The 17,969-nt window shown below is 39.5% G+C and overlaps 1 long non-coding RNA gene and 1 pseudogene across 1 annotated transcript in view; both read left to right on the top strand.

The window, feature by feature from the left end:
* The window catches only part of LOC131279968 (uncharacterized), a 99,076-nt gene that overhangs the window by 30,811 nt on the left and 50,296 nt on the right, over positions 1–17,969 (top strand). The gene's annotated exons all lie outside the window — the stretch shown is intronic.
* Positions 5,520–17,587, top strand: LOC131279967 (polyadenylate-binding protein 2 pseudogene; annotated as a pseudogene).

Raw genomic sequence — 17,969 nt, 5'->3', positions numbered from 1 at the left:
TTCCCCCCAAACCACCCTATTATTATTATCTTTTTATCATTTATATATGAACATACATAAACAATAAGTGTATAGTAAAAGTAGTGAACTTACAAAGCAAACATGTATAACATACAGAGGGCCCACACATCAGCCCTCCACCAACACCTTGCATTGTCATGAGACATTTGTTACAAATTATGAAAGAACTATAATTACTACTAATTATAGTCCTTGTCTTCTGTTTGGTGTTTTTTTCCCCCAATCCACCCTATTATTATTTTTTAAATATATTTTTATGTCCAAAGTTGTAAATTTATGTAACAATATGCACATGTACAGAATTCCCAAGCAACACCCCCCTATCAACACACCACATTGTGGTGGAACATTTGTTACAGATAATATATCATCTGATAGTTACCACATCCATAGTGTACATGTGAGACACATTTTCCATACTGCCCCATTATCAACATTTGGCATGGATACAAGAATGTTATATTATTACTGCTGACCACACTGCATAGGTTACTCCAGTTGTATCTTTCCCATGCTTCTCCACATTCCCACCACCCTGCAATAGTAATGTAAATTTGCTCTAGCTAACAAAGGACACTCTTGCAACTGTGCCATCAACTACAATCCTCATACACCTCTTGGTTTCCTGTTCTATTCAATTCCTAGATTATTCTCTGGCATTCTGTCAATTGGCATTTACATATCTAGACTACCATTTTCAGCCACATCCCCATTTATAAACTAGCTGTTACTATGTGTTACCATCTACTCTATACATTTCCACACTTTTACAGTAAAACTAATTAAAACTTTTACATACACTAAACATCAATAGTACATCTCAGTCCTCTTCTTACCTCCTTTAAGAATCCATCACCTACCACCGGGTCTTGAAGCTATTTTCCTACAATTTCTTCTAGAAGCTTTATGGTTCTTGCTTTTATTTTTAGGTTTTTAATCCATTTTGAGTTAATTTTTGGATAAGGTTGATAAGATTAATTTTTGATTTGGCTATGGATATCCAGTTCTTTCTGTACCATTTGTTGAATGGGCTGTTCTGCCGAAGCTGTGTGGGTTTGACAGGCTAGTCAAAAATCACTTGACCATACATATGAGGGTCTGTTTCTGAACCATCAGTTTGTTTCCATTGGTCTATATGTCTGTCTTTATGCCAGTACCATGCTGTTTTTGCCACAATTGCTAGGTAATATAATTTAAAGTCTAGAGATAGAGTTCAGTTTTCCTTTTTAAGATGTTTCAGGCTCTTCAGGACCCCTTACCCTTCCAAATAAATTTGATAATCATGTTTTCAATTTTTTAAAAATGCTGGTGGAATTTTTATCAGGATTGCATTGAATTTGTGTATTAATTTAAGTAGAATTGACATCTTAATGATATTTAGTCTTCCAATCCACAAGCATGGAATATTCTTCCAGTTATTTATTTTTTTTATTTTTATTTTTTAAAGATTTATTTATTTATTTATTTCTCTCCCCTCCCCACCCCCCACCCCGGTTGTCTGTTCTCTGTGTCTGTTTGCTGCATCTTGTTTTCTTTGTCCGCTTCTGTTGTCAACGGCACGGGAATCTGTGTCTCTTTTTGTTGTATCATCTTGTTGTGTCAGCTCTCCGTGTGGGTGGCACCATTCTTAGGCAGGCTGCACTTTCTTTCACACTGGGCGGCTCTCCTTACGGGGCGCACTCGTTGCGCGTGGGGCCCCCGCGTGGCACGGCACTCCTTGTGTACATCAGCACTGCGCATGGGCCAGCTCCACACGGGTCAAGGAGGCCCGGCGTTTGAACTGCGGACCTCCCAAGTGGTAGACGGATGCCCTAACCACTGGGCCAAGTCTGTTTCCCTTTTCCAGTTATTTAGGGCTTTTGAAAATTTTTTAACAATGAGTTGCAGATTTCTGAATACAAGTACTTTACATTGTTGGTTAAGTTTATCCCTGGCTATTTGAGTTTTATCTGTTATATTTTATTTTCATCACTCTTTTGACACTTTATTTACTTTTATTGATATAATCTTCATTTCTAGACTCTTCTAGGCCTCTCTCTACTGTCTTCTTTTCAGGCTCTAGCATACCTTATAGAATTTCCTGAAAATCTGGTCTCTTGGTTAGAAATTCAGTTTTTTTTAATCTATGAATATTCTAAACTTGCCCTCATTTTTGAAAGACAATATAAGATTCTGGGCTGGAAGTTTTTTCCTTTGTAGTATCTTAAATATATCATACCACTGTCTTCTTGCCTCCATGGTTTCTGGTAAGAAATCAGCACTACATCTTATTGAGTATCCCTTATGTGTTATGCATTGCTTTTCTTTTGCTGTTTCCAGAATTCTCTCTGTCTTTGGCATTTTACATTCTGATTAGTATGTGTCTCAGAGTTGGTCTATTAGGATTTTTTAGGATGGGAGTACATTGTACTTCTTGGACATGGATTTCTTATGTCCTTCAATAGGGCTGGGAAATTTTCAGTCATTATTTCTTCAAATATTCCTTCTGCCCCATTTCCCTCCTCTTCTCCTTCTGGGCCACCCATAGCATGTATGTTTGCATGCTGTTTGCTGTCATTTAGTTCCCTGAGACCTTGTTGAATTTTTTTTTTCATTCTTTTCTTCATCTGTTCTTTTGTATGTTCACTTTCAGAGGCCATTTCTTCAAGCTCACCAATCCTTTTTCTGCCTCCTCAAATCTGCTATTATATGATTCCAGTGTTTTTTAAATTTCATTTACTGCTCCTTTCATTCCTGTAAGATCTGCTATTTTTCTATGTATGCTTTCAAATTCTTCTTTGTGCTCATCCAGTGTCTTCTTAATATCCTTAATCTCTTTAGCCATCTCATTGAATTTATTAAGGAGATTTGTCTGAACGTCTATGATTAGTTGACTCAACTCCTTTATGTCATCTGGAGGCTTAACTTGTTCCTTTAACTGGGCTGTGTCTTCCTATTTCTTTGTGCGGATTCTAATTTTTTGTTGGTGTCTTATCATCTGGCTTACTAGAGTATTTATTCTGGGTGCAGTTTTTCTCTTTATTTTAGGGCTTCCTGTCCTTCTTCTCTTGCTGGTTGTGCAGTGGGAATCAAGGATGTAGTTGGTGCTATAGGCTGTGGAGGCTCAAGTTGCCCTTATCACCCCAGGGACCGAGGAAGCTTCTCCCAACATTCTCCTTTGCCAGGGAAATAGTCACAGCTGTGTGGAGTAATCCAAGTTATGCAGGCCTAGACTGTAGTTGGCCAAAGAGACTGATGAAGCTTCACACTCCTTTCTCCCCTGTCTGGGGCGGGGATGGAGCTGCAGGTGTGGGCAGTAATCTTTGCAGTGCAGGTCCAAGATGACTGCAGTTGCCCCAGTAAACTACTGATTATCCAGTCTGCCACCGAAGTTACCTGCAGTTACCCAGATAGGCTGGTGCAGGGCCCGCCAGCCCCCTCCCTGCCAAAGGTGGGACTGAAGTAGGCCGATCTTGGTGAAAGAAACAGATTCCTACCATCACTGTGATTTTCAGTCATTTCAGCTTCCCGTCATGCTGGAGGCACAGTCAAAATGGTGGCTACCGGCTTCCTTCCAACTTGGACAGATTCAAACTTTAGATTTCTTATGGTTATACTTCAACCAGCCAAATTTACTAATCAGTAGCTCAAATTGGTGGCCAACCATCTCTTCCTCCCCTGTTTTTGGGAAATGGAGCTTCAAATTCCAGCAACTACAAAATTTGTTTGGTTCCTTCTTATAATTTCTATCTCCTTATTTTGTTTGGAAAATGTTTTCCTAATATCCTTTAGTTCTTTGTATATAGATTTTTCATTGAACATATTTAAGCTAGTTAATTTAAAGTTTTTGGCTAAGAGTTTTGATGTATGAGCTTCCTCAAGGATGTTTTCTGTAAATTTGCTTTTTCCTGTGAGTGTGTCATGCTTTCCTGTTTATTTGTGTGTTTTGTAATTTTTGTTGAGAATTGTACATTCTGAGTATTATTATAACTCTGGAAGTCTAGTTCTTCCACTCTTGTGGGATTGATAGGTGTTTTCTGTTGTTGTTGTTTTTATTGTTTGTTGTTTGTTTTTGAGTACTAGAGTCATCAATCTGTGACTTTTCCAAACTATTTTTGCTCCCAATTGAGGAAGAGAAAGAGAAAAGAGAAACAACAAAATATACTACTTCTTTAAGACTTTCCTGCCACTTTTGCCTAAGGGGGGGTTGGAGCAGTGACTGCTCTCAGAGCCAGGGCCTCCATCCTGCCCCCCAGTGATCTGAAGTGGTCAGTGACCTAAGAAGTGGCCAGTGATCAGAACACACACTTCTGGATTCTGGAGGACTAGGTCCTTATAGCCCACCATGGTACCACCGAGCTGTACCAGGAGCCCAGGATGCAGTTTCTACTGCTATCTGCCATATAGTTGGGGGATTGGGGATGGTAGCCACTGCATGGAGGATAAAATTCACCAGTATTTACCGTTGTTCACCAGTGCTGCACAGTGTTCCACCAGATTCCAGAATTCTCAAATAGTTTATTCAGACAGTTTCTTCCAGTTTAATAGTTGTTTTGGTGGTGGGACCAATTCCTGGATCTTCCTAATCTGCTGCCTTCTCACAATTCTCTTTTAGTTTTAGGAGGTACTGGGGATTGAACCCAGGACCTTGTACACGTGAAGTGTGCACTCAACCACCAAGCTACACCCCCTCCACTGTCCCTATTAGTTTTTGAGCATTTTGTTGCATTCTGAAACAATATAACTTTCCTGATGCACCTTGAATTTTCCATGCCCCAAATCTGGGGTCAACCATTTGTCCAAAGAAACCCCTGGTTTCTTTAAGTGAGAAAAGATATTTAGAAATTAAGATTGAGTTCTAGGTGTGTTCATTGCTATTAGAGTTTTATTCCTTCCAGATGTTTTCAATGGACAGGGAGTGAAATTTTTTTTTTCCGTGGGTTTTTGTTGTTGTTGTTTGTTTTTAGGTACCAGGTCCAGGGACTGAACCCAAGGACCTTGTATTTAGGAAGTGGGTGCGCAACCACTGAGCTACACAGGCTCCCTGAACAAAAAATTTTCATCATTGAGTTTTAAGACTTCTGCTTCTGACTATATCAGAGCCTTCCCTTTGTAAAACCTATGTTATAACTATATTGGAAACAAAACTATATTGTAAGCAACTATAAAACTGGTTAAATATATAAAGCAACTATTATTAGGCTTTGAACAATAGGCAGGACTTTGGTTACTGAGAGAAGGAAAACAAATGAACCCTGGCCCCTGAACCTCTGCCTGGGCAATTTTCTGATCACAACACAGAGGTGGAGTCCAAGCAGAGCACAATAGTTTTGCTGAACTGATAAGGCAGAGTTCAGAGCTGAAGATTACTGAAGTAGCCGGAAATTACAGGGCAGGGTATTGGAGAAGAGGGAGCTATGGCCCCTTAGCTGAGGGCTGGACTGCATATGCATAGGGTGAGACTTTGCAAATCCTAGCAGAATTATTGCTATGGGGTTGGGAGTGGAACAGAGAAGATATTAAAAGTCACGCAGTGTTACTAGACTTGAGTTCTGGCCTAGCCAGAATGGAAATATTTCATTAATACCTTGAGCATTGAGCTGAGATACCAGATACCAGAAAGGCCTTGTCTAAGGAATAAATGTATGCCCTAGAACATGGACTGGCAAACCACAGCCTGCATACCAAATGTTACCCACTATGAGCCAGATACAGTCATGCCTATTTGTTTAATATTGTCATGCTAGAGTGGCAAAGCCAAGTAGTGTGACAGAGACCATATGGTCTTCAAAGCTGAGAATATTTACTATCTTTACAGGTTCAACTTCTTGCTAACCCCTTCCCTAGAGTAAGGGCTAATCTAGACCTGGCGTAAAATCAAGTCTCAAATGGATCAAGGAGACTTACTAGAAATGAATTACCTGCCATAACAAAACTTGGCACTCTTTAAAGGAAGACAATAAAGAGCGGGTATTGCTCAGTGGCAATGGTTGAGCACCACCTTCATATGTATGCGGTCCAAGGTTCAATCCCTGGTACTGCCTATTTTTAAAAATTCATATGGAAACTCAAGGGACTTATAATAGGCAAAACAATCTACAAAAAGTAGAACAAAGTAAAGGAAGATAATAGTATCCAGACAGTGTTCAGCATACAATAAAAAATTACTAGACATTCAAGGAAAAAGGACAATGTGCCAGTGTGCCCATAATTAAGAACCAAAGCATTCAGTAGGACAGAGTCTAAAATGACATTGGCATTGAAATTCATGGACAAGGACTTTAAAGCCACTATTTTAAATATGATGAGGGGCTTAAAGGAAAATATGGTGGTCTTAATAGGTATCCCAGTGGGGAAATTGAAAGTGTTAAAAAAAAGTGCCAAATGAGAAAATCTTGGAGGCAGGCAGAAATTAAAGGCATATTACATAGAGGAGAACAATGATACAAAAAATGAAGGGCAGAAGACAATGGGATCGTTCCTTTAAAGTGCTGACAGGGAAAAGAGTTTTAATCAAGAATTCTAAAGCCATAGAAAATATTCTTCAAAATGAGGAGAAAATAAAGACATTTCCAGAAAAATGAAAGTTGGGAGAATTTATGGCCAACAGATCTGTACTATGAGAAACGCTATAGGAAGTTATTCAGGCTAAAAGAAAATCTGAAACTTGGGTCTATATAGGAAGGGATGAAGAGCCACAGAAATGGCAAATATCTGGTAAAATATAAAAGACTTGCTGTTTTTCTCTTCACTTAATTTCTATAACTGTTTACAGCAAAACTAATATTATTTTAAGTTATATAGTTCATGACATATGTAGAAATAAAATATAATAGTACAAAGGGTAGAGAGTACATAGAATTATATTATTGTAAGTTTCTTTTATTTGTAAAAGGTGAGAGAGTTCGGTTAGGCTGTGGTCAATTAAATAATCTCTAGAGTGACCCATAAAATAATAAAAAGAGGTTTAGCTAAAAAGTAAATTGAGGAAATAAAATGTAATATTAAAAACATTCAGTCTTTTGAAATATGGAGGAAAAGAAGAACAGAGGGGCAAAACTTGTATGGGACAAATAGAAAACAAATAGCAAAATGTGAGACTTAAACCTAATTATAGTAATAATTCCACTAAATATTAACATTCAAATTAAAGGCAGAGACTATCAGACAGGATAAAATATCAAGACCCCACTATATAATGTCTAAAAGAGATATACTTTCAATTTAAAAACACAACTTGGTAGAAAGTGAAAGGATGAAAAAAGCTATTCTATGCAATGGAAAGCACAAACCTGGTAGGACTATATTAATATCAGATAAAATAAACTTTAAGGCAGGGAATATTTGCAAAGATACAGAGGGAGATTTCATAATCAGGAAAGGGTCAATACAACAAGAAGATACGATCCAAAATGTATATGTACTTAATAATTTAACTACATATAATGAAGTAAAAACTGACAGGAGTAAAAAGAGACAAATACACAAAATAGCTGTAGGGATATAGATAATCTGAACAATACTATCAACCACCTTACTTTGATTAACATTAAATTCCACCAATAATTACAGAATGCACTTTTTTTTTCAAGCACACATAGAACATTCACCAAGTTAGATTATATCCTGGCCATAAAATAAGTTTTAATAAGCTTCAAAAGATTAAAATCTTACAGAGAAAAGAAAATTAAAAAAACAAAATAAAAAAATATTCTCTGATCATAATCGAATTAAATGAGAAAAATAATAACATAACTAGAAAATCCCTAAATATTTGGAAATTTTAAAAAAATATCTCTTAGGAAGCAGACTTGGCCAAATGGATAGGGCGTCCACCTACCACATGGGAGGTCTGTGGTTCAAACCCCGGGTCTCCTTGACCTGTGTGGAGCTGGCCCATGCGCAGTGTGGACGCACGCAAGGAGTGCCATGCCATGCAGGGGTGTCACCCGCGTAGGGGACCCCTGTGCACAAGGAGTATACCCCGTAAGGAGAACTGCCCAGTGCAAAAGAAAGTGCAGCCTGCCCAAGAATGGCACCACACACACGGAGAGCTGACACAACAAGATGAGGCAACAAAAAGAAACACAGATTCCCAGTGCCACTGATAAGGATAGAAGTGGTCACAGAAGAACACACAGCGAATGGACACAGAGAGCAGACAACTGGGGAGGGGGGGGGAATGGGAAAGAAATAAATAAAAAATAAACCTTAAAAAAAAAATATATATATATATATATATATATCTAGGGAGTGGATGTGGCTCAAGCAGTTTTGCACCCACCTTTCACATGGGAGGTCCCAGATACGGTTCCCAGTGCCTCCTGAAGAAGACAAAAAAACAATGAGCAGACATCGAGCAAAAACAACAAATTGACAATGAACAAAAACAAAACAAATGAGCAGGGAGTGGATGTGGCTCAAGCAATTGAGCACCCACCTCCCACATGGGAAGCCCCAGGTTTGTTTCCTGGTGCCTTCTAAAGACAAACAATGAGCAGACATCAAGCAAAAACAATGAGCAAGGGAGCTGAGGTGGTGCAAGAGAACGATCGCCTCTCTCCCACTCCGGAAGGTCCTAGGATCAGTTCCCAGAGCCACCTAATGAGAATACAAGCAGACACAGAACACACAGCAAATGGACATGGAGAGCAGATAATGGACGGAGGGGGCAGAAATAAATAAATAAATAATCTTAAAAAAAAAAATGAGCAGACAATAAGCAAAAACAAAGCAAATGGCAAGAAGCAGATGGGGCTCAAGCAGGTGAGTGCTCACTTCCCACACGGGAGGTCCCAGGTTAGTTTCCGGTGCCTCCTAAAGAAAAAACAGAGCAGACAATGCGCACAAACAACAAGCAAACACAAAGAACCAACAGACAAGGGAGCAATCTTGGGGGGCTGGATATATATTTTTAAATAACTAATGAATATAAGAAGAAAACACAAATGAAAATAGAAAATGTTTCCAGCTGAATGATGATAAAAGCACAGTATAGGAATTCCAGGAAGATGGTATCAGAGTAGGCAGGCAGGCTCAACCCTCTCACAGAAACAATGGAGAAAGGGCCAAAAGCTGTCTGAGGGAGCTGTTTGGAGTCTGCAAACCAGGACAGTGCTGCGCAACCCGGAGAAGGGGGAGGGATGGAGAGACAAGGAACCAGAAACAACAAATGTGAGTTACTAAATCCCTGTGGTGGTTGAAAAGGGCACCATCCCCCACCCTCAAGATATTAAGCCTGGATAAAACCCCTGGCTCACAGCAGCTGTCAGAGCGGGGAACAGCCATCTTCCTCTTTGGGAAGAGGGAGGGTATGTCAGAGGGCAGAGAGTGGTTTCTTTTCAATGAATTCTGCCAGCAGAGCCCACTTTGAATCTCAGCTCTGGCCAGACCAGAAACACCGGCAAGTGGAGGCTGAAAGAAATACCTCCATGGAAAGGTTTTCTGATGAGCGCCATCTGTTGGCCAGCCAGGAAACTGCAAGGAGAAAAACTTCTTTTAGGTTACTCTTAACCCAAACCCCATGGGAGAAAATCTGCACCCAATTAGCGAGCCCTGGCTGGATTTTGATAATTTAAGCTAGGGAATTTTAAAGACTCAGAATAAGTTGAACCAAAAATCAAAGAAGAGGGAAACGGACTTTGGCCCAGTGGTTAGGGCGTCCGTCTACCACATGGGAGGTCCGCAGTTCAAGCCCCGGGCCTCCTTGACCCGTGTGGAGCTGGCCCATGCGCAGTGCTGATGCGCGCAAGGAGTGCAGTGCCACACAGGGGTGTCCCCCGCGTAGGGGAGCCCCACGCGCAAGGAGTGCACCCATAAGGAGAGCCGCCCAGCGCGAAGGAGGGAGCAGCCTGCTGAGGAATGGTGCCGCCCACACTTCCCGTGCCGCTGATGACAACAGAAGCGGACAAAGAAACAAGACGCAGCAAAAAGACACAGAAAACAGACAACCGGGGGAGGGGAGGGGAATTAAATAAATAAAAATAAATCTTTTAAAAAAAAAAATCAAAGAAGAGCTGTGAGGAAAAAACAAAACACTTGGCAAGCAAGAGAAATTGACCATCAGGTTATATTCACCAACGTATTCAGATGCCCAGACATCAGAAAAAAATTACAAGGAAACAGGAATAGATGGCCTACCCAAAGGAACAAACCATATATCCTGATGAGATACAGGATTTAAGACAAATAAAATGACAATCACACAAATCTCCTAAATCAATTCAAAGAATTGAAGGAAAATATGACTAAAGAGATAAAAGAGGAGAACAGATGTAGCTTAAGTGATTGAGTGCCTGCTTCCCATATGAAAAAACCAACTTTCATTGGGGAGCAGATGTAGCTCAGTGGTTGAGTGCCTGCTTCCTATGTAAAAGGTCCTGGATTCAATCCCTGGTACTTCTTTTAAAAAAGAAAAGAAAAGAGATAAAGGATATTAAGAAGACACTGGGTGAGCATAAAGAACAATTTAAAAGCTTGCAAAGAAAAGTAACAGTTTATGGGAATGAAAGACATAATGGATGAGATTAAAAATACATTAGAGGGGGAGTGTTGGTTGAATGTCTGCTTCCCATGTACTAGGTTCCAAGTTCAATCCCCAGTGCCTCCTAATTGAAAAAAAAAAAAAATTAGAGGTACATAACAGCAAATTTGAATTGCTTAACAACAGAAATAGTGATTTTAAGGACAGAACATCTGAATTGGAAAAGATAAGAGAACAGAAAGAAAAAAGAAAGGAAAAAATGGAAAGGGGTCTCAGGAAATTGAATGACAATGTGAAAAGCACAAACATACACATTATCAGCATCCCAGAAGGAGAAAAGAATGGAAAAGGAGCAGAAGAATATTTGAGGGAAGCAGATGTGGCTCAAACATTTGGGTGCCTTCCTACCACACGAGAGGTCCCAGGTTTGGTTCCCAGTGCCTCCTGAAGAAGACAAGCAAGACAGCAAGCTGACACAGAGCTTGCAACAAGATGATGCAACACAGAGACACAACAAGGAAATACAATGAAAGACATGACAGTGGGAAACCTCCCTCTCACATGGGATGTTTGAGTCCTGGTACCTCCTAAAAAGAAGACAAGCACACAACGAATGTACACAGAGAACAGACAGTGAGCATAAACAATGATGGGAGGGGAGAAATAAAATAAATCTTAAAAATTAAAAAGAATAGAAGAGGGAAGCAGACTTGGCCCAATGGATAGGGCATCCATCTACCTCATGGGAGGTCCGTGGTTCAAACCCCAGGCCTCCTTGACCCGGGTGGAGCTGGCCCGTGCGCAGTGCTGATGCACACAAGGAGTGCCGTGCCACGCAGGGGTGTCCCCTGCATAGGGGAGCCCCACATGCAAGGAGTGAGCCCCATAAGGAGAGCCACCCAGTGCGAAAGAAAGTGCAGCCTGCCCAAGAGTGGCGCTGCACACACAGAGAGCTGACACAACAAGATGATGCAACAAAAAGAAACACAAATTATTCCCAGTGCCGCTGATAAGGATAGAATCAGTCACAGAAAAACACACAGCGAATGGACACAGAGAGCAGACAACTGGGGGAGGAGGCGGAAGGGAAGAGAAATTTTTAAAAATTTAAAAAAAAGAATAGAAGAAATAATGACCAAAAACTTCCCAACCATTATGAAAGACATAAATATCAATATCTAAAAAGGACAACACAGCCCAAACAGAATAAAGCCAAATAGACCTACTCTGAGACATCTACTATTCAGAATGACAAATATCAGAGATAAAGAGACGATTCTGAAAGCAGCAAGAGAAAAGCATCACATAAAAGGGAACTTAAATAAGATTAAGTGCCAATCTCTCATCAGACACCATGGAGGCAAGAAGAAAGTAGTATGATGTGTTTAAGGTACTGAAAGAGAAAATCTGCCAGCCAAGAATTCTGTACCTGGCAAAACTGTCCTTCAAAAATGAGGGTAAATTTAAGGTCTTCACAAACAAAAACTGAGATAGTATGCTACCAAAAACCAGTATTACAGGAGATACTAAAGGGAGTGCTGCAGCCTAAAGGGAAAAAAACAAGGGCAAGAGACTTGGAGAAAAGTGTAGAAATGAAGATTATTAGGAAGGGTAAATTAAAGGATAAAAAGACAGACAATAATAAGATATGGCAATGGAAAGCCAGAGGATAAAATGGATGAAATAAGTTTTGCCTTTACAGTAATAACATTTAATGTTAATGGCTTAAACTCCCCAATCAAAAGACATAGACAGATAGAATGGATTAAAAAAAATATGAGCCATCTATAAGAGACTCACCTCAGACATAAGGAAACAACCAGAAAGTGAAAAGTTGGAAAAAGGTATTCCATCCAAATAGTAACCAAAAACAGATCTGGAGTAGTGATACTAATATCAGACAAAGTTTATTTTAAATTCAAAACTGTTATAGACATTTATAGAGCATTACACCCCAAGACAACAAGTATATACATTCTTTTAAGCACTCATGGATCCTTCTCCAAGTTAGACCACATGTTGGGTCACAAGACAGGTCTCAATAAATTTTAAAAGATTGAAACTACACATAACACTTTCTCTGATCATAACAGAATGAAGCTGGAAATCAATAATGGAAAAAGGGAAAATTCATAAATATATAGAGAATAAACAGCACACTCTTAAATAATCAGTGGTTCAAAGAAGCAACTACAAGAAAATTCATTAAATATCATGAGACAAATGAAAATGAGAACCACCACATCAAAGCCTATGGTATACTGTAAAGGCAGTGCTGAGAGGGAAATTTATAGGTCTCAATGCTTACATTAAAAAATAAGAGGGCAGGAGCAGTGGGGCCTTCCAGTGGTAGGGATTGGGGCTGGCGGGGGCAGGGGTGCCATTGTGCCTGGGCCAGTGGGGAGGTGGGGGCAAGGGGGTCCCAGGGGCACAGGGACTATGGAAAGGCCTGGAGCCTGAGGAGCTGCTGCTGAAACCTGAGCCAGAAGAGGAACCACCCCAGCCCCAGGAGCTCCAGGCCCTGACTCTTGAGCCCCTGGCAGCCAGGAAGAGGAAGAGCAGGGACTGGTCAAGGGTGACCCGGAAGTTGGCAACATTGAGGACCTGGAGCTGGAAGCCATCTAAGCTCTAGTCAGGGAGATGAGGGAAGAAGCTGAAAAGCTAAAGGAGCTACAGCACAAGGTAGAGAAGCAGATGAATATGAGTCCACCGCCAGGCAATGCTGGCCCAGTGATCATGTCAATTGAAGAGAAGATGGAGGTTGATGCTCATTCCATCTATGTTGGCAATGTGAACTATGGTCCAACAGCAGTAGAGCTGGAAGCGCACTTTCATGGCTATGGTTCAGTCAACTGTGTTACTATACTCTGTGACAAACTGACTGGCCATCCGAAGGGTTTGCCTATATAGAAATCTGAAAAAGAGTCAGTGAGGACCTCCCTGACCTTAGATGAGTCCCTTTCTAGAGGGAGACAAATCATGGTGATCCTAAAACAAACAGACCAGTCATCAGCACAACAGACTCAAGCTTCCCACAAGCTTTCTACATGCCCAGACCACCGACTACAACAGTTCCTGCTCTCCATTCTACAGTGATTTCAACAGCAGGCCCTGTGGTCGTGTCTACAGGGGCCAGGCTAGTGCAACATCTTGGTATTCCCCTTACTTTAAAAAAAAATGTGTATTAGGAGAGAGAGAGAAAAAAAAGGAAAAGGAAAGAAGGGGGGGGGATTAAAAAGAGAAAGAAAGAAAAACAGAAGACCTTGATGGAAAAAAAAATTTTTTTTTTAATATACTGTGAAAGTGGGGAGAATGCCATAACTAACTGCTGAGGAGGGACCTGCTTTGGGAGTCGGGGAAGGCCTGGGGAATGAGGCAGGAGCTGCTCATTCATTCACTTTGGGGATCAGCCATGGACACATTCTCAACTGCACAGGCTGTTTGCCTATGGGCATGGGTGGTAGGAAACTTTTTTTTCACCCAGGACTCTGGAAGGACATCAAACTGTTATGCTTATTACCTTCCCTCCATCTTCTCCCTGTCTTTCGCAGTCACCTCTTGCCAACTCTACCCCATTTTTGGACTCCCCGCCCCTCCAGATTGCCTGATAATCTATTTTGTTTCTTTTTCTGTTTTGAGTGTCTTTCTTTGCAGGTTTCTGTAGCAGGAAGATCTCCATTCCGCCTCTAGTGGCTCCAGGGTAAATTCACTTCCCCCCTCGGGAAATGGACTACCTTGTTTGGGGGGCTTGGGATATTTTTTGTTTTGTTTTTTCCTTTGCCTCTTTTTCCCTTTTATATGGAGGCAATGGGAGGAAGTGAGAGTGAGAACGTGGGAGGCAGATTTTATTTTTTAGCTCATTTCTAAGAGGTGGGAGTTTTTTTGTTTGTTTTTAAATATGTATCATGAATAAACTTATTTTTGAAGAAAAAAAAAAAAGAGCTAAAATCAAAGACCTAACTGCATACCTGGAGGAACTAGAAAAAGAACAGCAAACTAATCCCAAATCAAGCTGAAGGAAAGAATAGTAAAGATTAGAGCAAAAATAAATGAAATTGAGAACAAAAAACAATAGTATCAACAAAACCAAAAGTTGGTTGTTTGATAAGAGTAACAAAATTGATAAACCCTTAGTTAGACTGACAAGGTAAAAAAGAAGAGACAAATATAATCAGCAATGAGAGGGGGGACATTACCACTGACTTCACAGAAATAAGATCATAAGGATGCTATGAATGACTGTACTTCAAAAAACTAGACAATGTAGACAAGGTGGACACATTCCTAGAAACACACAAACAACTTATACTGACTCTAGAATAGGAGACCTCAACAAACCAGTCAATAGTAAAGATATTGAAACAGTCATCAAAAACCATCCAAAGTTGAAAAGCCCAGTACCAGATGGCTTCACAGGTGAATTCTACCAATCATTCAAAGACAATTTAATACCAATCTTGCTCAATCTCTTCTAAAAAATTGAACAGGAAAGTGTGCTACAAAACTTATTCTATGAAGCCAACATCACCCTAATACCAAAACCAGATAATGATACTATGAAAAAAGAAAATTACAGACCAATATCTCTAATGAATATAGGTACAAAATACTGCAAACTGAATCCAAAAGTACATTTAAAAAATTATACTCTACAATCAACTATGCAAGGGTGGTTTAACACAAGAAAATCTATTAGTGTAATAAACCATATTAATAAATTGAAGAAGAAAAATCACATGATCGTCTCTATTGATGTAGGCATTTGACAAAATACAGCATCCTTTCTTGATAAAAACACTCTAAAAGAGGAATAGAAAGCTTTCTCAATATGGTAAAGTGCATGTAGGAAAAACCTACAGCTAGCATTGTACTCAATGGTGAAAGTCTGAAACCTTTCCCTCTGAGATCAGGAACAAGTCAAGGATGCCCACTGTCACCATTGTTACTTGATATTGTGTTAGAAGTTCTAGCTAAAGCAATTAGTCTAGATAAAGAAATAAATGGGGGAATTGGCTGTGGCTCAATTAGCTGGGCTCCTGTCTACCATATGGGAGGCTCTGGGTTCGCATCCCAGGGCCTCCTTGTGTAGGCAAAGCTGGCCCGTGCATCGCGGAAAGCTGACAGCCCATGCGCTGTGGAGAGGTGGCACAGCAAGATGACACAGCAAAAGGGAGAAGCTGATACAGAAAAAAACGTGCAGCAAATGGACACAGAAGAGACAGCAAAAGGAGAAAAAAAGGAACAAGCCTCAAGGGGGGAGGGGATAAATAAATAAATCTTTAAAAAAAAAAGAAAGAAATGGCATCCAAATAGGTACAAAGAAGTAAAACTTAAACTATTTGTTAATATGATCCTATATCTAGAAAATCCTAAAAATCTATAGCAAAGCTCCTATAACTAATAGATGAGTTCAGCTAAGTGGTAGGATACAAGATTAATAGCAAAAAGCAGTAGTGTTTCTATACACTACTGATGAGCAATCTGAGGAATAAATCAGAAGAAAAATTCCATTTATAATAGCAACTAAAAGAATCAAATATTTAGGAATAAATTTAACCAAGGACATAAAGGATCCAAATTCAGAAAACTACAAAACATGGCTAAAAGAAACCAAAGAAGACTTAATGTGAACTGGAAGACTAAATATCATTAAGATGTCAATTCTACCCAAACTGATTTACAGATTGAATGCAACCCCAATAAAAATCCCAACGCCCTTTTTTGCGGAAATAGAAAAGCCAATTATCAAATTTACTTGGAAGAGTAAGGGGCCCCAAATAGCCAAAAATATCTTTAAAAAGAACGAAGTTGGAGGACTCTCATTTCCTGACTTTAAAGCATATTACTTAGCTGCAGTGGTAAAAAAAACAAAAACAAAAACAAAAACAGCATAGCAGTAGCATAAACATAGATTGACCAATGGAACAAAATCAAGAACTCAAAAATAGACCCTCACATCTATGGTCAGGTGATCTTTGACAAGGCTGTCAAGCACTCCCAGCTGGGCCAGAAGAGTTTAATCAACAAATGGTACCCAGAGAACTGGCTATCCATATCCAAAAGAAAGAAAGAGGACCCCTATCTCACACCTTATACAAAAATTAACTCAAAATGGACCAAAGACCTAGATATAAAAGCTACAACCATAAAACTCCTAAAAGAAAATGTAAATAAACAAACAAATAATAAAATGAAAAAAAGAAAATGTAGGAAAACATCTTCAAGCTCTTGTGCTAGGCAGTAGTTTTTCTTTTTTTTAAGATTTATTTTATTTATTTCTCTCCCCTTCCCCCCCACCATTGTCTCCTCTCTTGTGTCCATTTGCATTCTTGGTGACACCAGGAATCTGTGTCTTTTTGTTGTGTCACCTTGCTGCGTCAGCTCTCTGTGTGTATGGCACCACTTCTGGGTGGGCTGCACTTTTTTTTGCATGGAGTGGCTCTCTTTGCAGGGCAACTACTTGTGTGTGGGACTTTCCTATTTGGGGGACACCCCTTTGTGGCATGGCACTCCTTGCACGCGGTAGCAATGCATGTGGGCCAGCTCACCACACGAGCCAGGAGGCCCTGGATTTGAACCCTGGACCTCCTATATGGTAGGCGGGTGCTCTCTCAGTTGAACCACATCCACTTCCTGCTGTAGTTTCTTAAACCTTACACCCAAAATATGAGCAACAAAAGGAAAAATAGATAAATGGGACCTCCATCAAATTAAACACTTAATTTTTTAAACAAATCAATTTTATTATACTTATTAATAAAGCATACAGTTCTTCTAAAGTGGACAATCAATGGTATTTGGTATAATCACATAGTTGTACATTGATCATGTCAATAATTATAAGAGCATTTTCATTCTTTCAATAATAATAAAAAATAAGACAAACCAAATTTCCTCACCTCTCAATCTCTGTTTCCCCTGCTGTATATGGCTGCTATTTCTGGCTATTATTGCACAATCATGTATGTATTAAGAAGTGTTGTTGTGATATATTCACATACCATATAGTCTATCCAAAGTGTATAGCCGGTTGCTTTTATTATAATCACAATATTGTGATTCATTACCACAAAAAATTTTAGAACAATTTCATTACTCCAAAAAGAAAAACTCCAAACCCCTTAGCATTCCTTCCCCAGCACTACATAACCACTAGTCTAATTTCATCTTTATAAATTGACTTATCTTTACATTTCATATAAATGGAATCATATAATATGTAGTACTTTGTGTCTGCTTTCTTTCACTTAGCATAATGTGTTTTTTGTCTATTATTAACATTTTGTAGTATTAACATACATTTGTTCAGCTTTAAAGAAAAACAGTCTTATATATACAATTTTGCCCATATTCATATTTCACATGTGGTATACTATGCTATACAGTTCCATGTCACATTTTTTAGCTTTCCTTTCAGTAATATATATGACTTTAGACTTTCCCTTTAAACCACTTTTATACCCACATAATAGTACTAGTAGTTACA

The sequence above is a fragment of the Dasypus novemcinctus genome, chromosome 10 (assembly GCF_030445035.2).
Source record: "Dasypus novemcinctus isolate mDasNov1 chromosome 10, mDasNov1.1.hap2, whole genome shotgun sequence".
Classification (NCBI taxonomy): Eukaryota; Metazoa; Chordata; class Mammalia; order Cingulata; family Dasypodidae; genus Dasypus; species Dasypus novemcinctus.
The sequence above is the reverse complement of the archived record's forward strand: the minus strand, read 5'-3'. Positions and strand labels throughout refer to the sequence as shown.